General features: G+C 39.5%; 1 non-coding gene across 1 annotated transcript; it reads left to right on the top strand.

The window, feature by feature from the left end:
• Positions 1–780: 780 nt before the first annotated feature.
• LOC112773935 (small nucleolar RNA R71) lies at positions 781–887 on the top strand. The gene has a single exon (XR_003188455.1). It is a non-coding gene; the product is annotated as a small nucleolar RNA R71 (small nucleolar RNA).
• The last annotated feature ends 3,889 nt before the right edge of the window (positions 888–4,776 follow it).

The raw sequence follows: 4,776 nt of genomic DNA on the forward strand, positions 1-4,776 counted from the left end.
TGCTCAGAGAGATATCCTACTTGAGATTCCAACCTCTTGATGGTGTCTCCCTGGTTCTTAAAATTTGCTCGCACTTCCTCCTTGAACGCCTTGTTGTCTTGAATCTCTTTGCCTATGCCTTCAAGTAGATTCTCAATCCTTGAGAGTCTATCATCAAATGATGGTGGATTGGGATTAGAGGTGGAAGGATGATGGGTGTTATTTTGGTTTTGATATGGATGTGGAAAGGTGTTGTCATGGTGGTGTTGATATGTTCTCTGTGTGAATTGTTGGTGAGCTGCATTATTGTTGGGGTTGTGATGTCTCCGATCTTGCCCTTGATCTTGTTGATTCCCCCACCCAAAGTTTGGGTGATTCCTCCAACCAGGGTTGTAGGTCTTGGAGTATGGATCATGGTTTTGCCTAGGTGAATTCCCAATGTAGTTGGCTTGCTCCTGACTACCCTCTGCTTCTTCATTCACTCCTTCTTGGGTTGCTGATGAAGTGGTGATTGCTGCTACTTGGTTCCTCTCCATCCTCTTGGTGAGGTCAGCCAGCTGCTTGGTAATGAGCTTGTTTTGAGCAAGCAGTGCATCCACAATGTTTAGCTCTATTGCTCCTCTAGTGTTGCCTCTTTCAGAAGCATAGAAATAGTCATTTTCTACTACAGTTTCAATGACATCTATGGGCTCCTCAATGGTCTTCTTCTTGTTCAGAGATCCCTCGGATGAGTGGTCTACTGCCTTCTTTGATTCATAAGAAAGGCCTTCATAGAAAATGTGTAGCTGCACCCATTCATTGAACATATCTGGTGGACACCTCCTTGTCAGGTCCTTAAACCTCTCCCATGCTTCATATAGAGTCTCACCATCTTGTTGCCTGAAAATTTGGACCTCAGCTCTCAGCCTGTTGATTCTTTGGGGAGGATAAAATCTGGCTAAAAATTTGTTCACCACATCTTCCCAAGTTGTCAAACTATCCTTCGGAAAAGACTCCAGCCACTTGGCTGACTTATCCTTGAGTGAGAATGAAAATAAGAGCAGTCTATAGGTGTCAGGATGAATACCATTAGACTTCACCGTGTCACATATCCTCAGGAAGGTGGTTAGATGTTGATTGGGGTCTTCTTAGACTCCTCCTCTGAACGAACAGTTGTTCTGAACAAGGGTGATGAGCTGTGGTTTTAGTTCAAAATTATTGGCATGGATGGTCGGCTTTTGAATGCTACTTCCACAGTTTCCTGGGTTTGGATTGATGTAAGAGCCTAAAACTCTTCTCTCCTCCCCAGCATGATTTGCTCGACCTTCTCTGCCATGGTTGTGAGCCTCATCTTCATGATGGTTTTCCATGTTTTCTTCCATGTTTGGTTCAAAGTATTCCTCCTTTTCCTCGGCACCCACTACTCGTTTTTCTCTTGCTTCCCTCCTTAATCTAAGGAAGGTCCTCTTAGGTTCTGAATCAAAGGAAGTTGAAGCTCCGCTTCTTCTCCCTGTCATACAACCAACAAAGCACAAGCAAGGAAAATAGATGCAGGAAGTATTTCTGTTAGAATTACTGTTAGTGTAAGTGATGCAATATATCAAACAGTTAGTGGGTCAGTGAACTGAATTGTAAATAACTAAAAAACACCGAAAAAGTAGGGGGAGGGGAAGAAATTAACTAAAACTGAAAGTAAATTACTCAAACAGAAAAATTAAATCAAACAAACTAAAAATGCTCAATCTAGTTATCCTCCAATATAATCATTGTTGATTCAAAATCAATCCCCGGCAACGGCGCCATAAACTTGATACGCGAAAAACTTGTCTCGCAACAAATTTCCTTCGGCAAGTGTACCGAATTCGTCGTCAAGTAAAAACTCACAATAGAGTGAGGTCGAATCCCACAGAGATTGATTGATCAAGCAACTTTAATTAAAGGAATGTTCTAGTTGAGCGAACCAGAATTTGAGTTGAGAATTGTAGAAAATTAAATGGTGGGAAAGTAAATGGCAGAAACAATAAATGCTGGAGATAAAGAGCTGAATGTAGATGGCGGAAAGTAAATTGCAGAATCTTAAATGGGAATGGGGTAATTGCTCATAAAAGTAAATTGCAGAAATTAAAGAGAATGGGTAAGATCAGAAATGGGAAGTTCATTGGGCTCAGGAGATGTTGCATTTTCCGGATCAAGTTCATTTTCATCTCTTCCTCAATTAATGCATTCATTGATCTCCTTGGCAATCTTAAGTGATCGAATTACAATTCCTTGTAATTCAATCTCTCAAATCTTGATCAATAGCCAATTCCTTGGTCAATTGCTCATGAGAAGAGATGAAGTATGGTCACTGATTATACTACATGCATTTCCCAAATCAAGTGTTGGAAAGATTATAGTCACATATCCATCCACACCCAATTTGGTCCAGCATGAGAAAGCATTTCTAGCATGATCCCTTCATTCCTCTTTCAAGGTTCAGAAGAGATCCAAGTATGAATAGCTTTTTTTCCAAGATAACTACCCAATTGGATGAAGATCGAAAGCTTTCTAGTAAAATCAAGAGAAAAGATAGAAGAAGGAGAGTGAAAACTAAAATTGATCCATCAAATTACAACAGAGCTCCCTAACCCAATGAAAGGGGTTTAGTTGTTCATAGCTCTGGAAAATGAAAACAAAGATGGAGAATACTGGTGAAAGTAAACTAGAAGTGCAGAGAAAGTAAAATATAGAGAGTAATTCTAGGCCAAAGGCTCCCTAAAGTTTCCAGCCCCCTAAACTAATTCAAAGCTACTCCTATATATACTACTCTTCTGATCTTCTAGTTGGCTCTTCAAGTCTTGGGTATGGGCCTTTGGATCATGAGTTTAAAGCAGTTATCTTCTTCATTGGGCTTAGCTATGCTTGCAGAGAGAAAGTGTGAAGTAGGCAGGGACTTTTAGCTCAGGACATTAGTGGTGTTAACGTTAAGTGGAGGTGTGGGTTCGAGAACGTTAGTGACAATCACCTTTTTCACTAACGTTGCTCACCCAAGTATGAGCCACGTTAACCTCAACGTTAGTGGCACAAACGTTGCCACTAACGTTGCCTCTTGGTCCTTCGCACACATTATTGGGACTTACCTTTCCCAATAACGTTAACTTAGTTAACGTGGCTCTCAACGTAGGCTTGCCAATCCTTTGAGAACGTTAGTGACACTTACCTTTGTCACTAACGTTCCAATATGCCCCTATTTCCCACGTTAGAGTCCACGTTAACTAGGTTAACGTGGCTTCTAACGTAGCAATGCTAGCCATCTCCAACGTTAGTGACAAAGGTGAGTGTCACTAACGTTGGCTCATCATTCCCTTATCCATGTTAGCTTCCACGTTAACTAAGTTAACATGGGAGTTAACGTGGCTCATAGTGGCTTGTGTGGGTTCATTCCAACGTTAGTGACAAAGGTAGGTGTCACTAACGTTGGCGATCACATGCTATCTCCACGTTAGCTTCCACGTTAATTAGGTTAACGTGGGAGTTAACGTGGCTCATTGAAGCTTGGCCAACGTTAGTGACAAAGGTTAGTGTCACTAACGTTGGCTTCTCCTTTGCTTTCCAATGTTAGAGTCCATGTTAACTAAGTTAATGTGGCTCTTAATGTGGCCACTTATGAGCTTGGTCCAACGTTAGTGACAAAGGTAAGTGTCACTAACATTGGCTCCATTTTCTTTCTTCTACGTTAGAGTTCACGTTAACTTAGTTAACGTGACTCTTAACGTGGGCTATGATGGCTTCGAGGGCGTTATTGGTGATTACTTTTCTCATTAACTTTGCAAGTTAGCTCTCATTCCATGTTAGAGGTCACGTTAGTTAGATTAACGTGGCTCCTAACGTGGTTCTTCCTTGTTTCTTTTGTCCTGAAATCAAGCAATAAAGTGCATCAAAGTTCTAATCCAAGTCATAGGAAATGCAACATCCAATTTGTCATTAAATTCATGCAAAATCCTCATGAAATCATGTAAAATGCACAATGTATGCTTGAATCAAGATGTAAGTGAATATCTGCCCAGACTAGCTTATTTTCTAAGAAAATGCATGAAACTACCCTAAAAACAGTAAAGAAAAGGTCAGTGAAACTGGCCAAAATGCCCTGGCATCAGATACACATATCAAGAGGTCTTTTAAGGGTTGTAATGGGGTTATGGTCAAGGTAGGATTGTATTTAGCCAAGTGGACTAAAATCTGAATCCTTAATTAACTTAAACTTTCCACCTAACTTTAGACAATCCATGTAATCATAATACCACATCTAACTATCCATTAACCATGTTTTCCACATATTCATGCATTCTAATTTCAAGTACAGTACATATGCATTGCTTTCACCACTTACTTTGGGGTATTTTGTCCCCTTTTTGCTTAATTGCTCTTTTTTCTTTTCTTTTTCTCCTTTTTTTTATATATTTTTTCTTTTCTTTTATTTTTCTCAATGCATATGATTAAATTATTGGATGCATGAATCATGTCCTAAACATTTTTTTCACATTTTCAGAAAATTCTAACATACTCAATTCTCAAACCAAATGTTTCCAAATTCAACTTTTCCCATACTTAATTCATGAGCACTCTCACTAGTCTAAGCTAACCAAGGATTCAAATTAAGGACATTATTGTTTTCCACTTAGAGTTAATGATGTGCTAAAGTAAAGAACAAAGGGGTATAATAGGCTCAACATTGGTTTGCAAAGAATAATGAAAGGGTAAGGCCATATGGGTATGTAAGCTTAGTGAAACAAAGGCCTCAATCATGTAAGTGTATGCATACATCAAATAATGGAAATA

Source organism: Arachis hypogaea, chromosome 18 (assembly GCF_003086295.3).
Source record: "Arachis hypogaea cultivar Tifrunner chromosome 18, arahy.Tifrunner.gnm2.J5K5, whole genome shotgun sequence".
In the NCBI taxonomy this organism is placed as follows: Eukaryota; Viridiplantae; Streptophyta; class Magnoliopsida; order Fabales; family Fabaceae; genus Arachis; species Arachis hypogaea.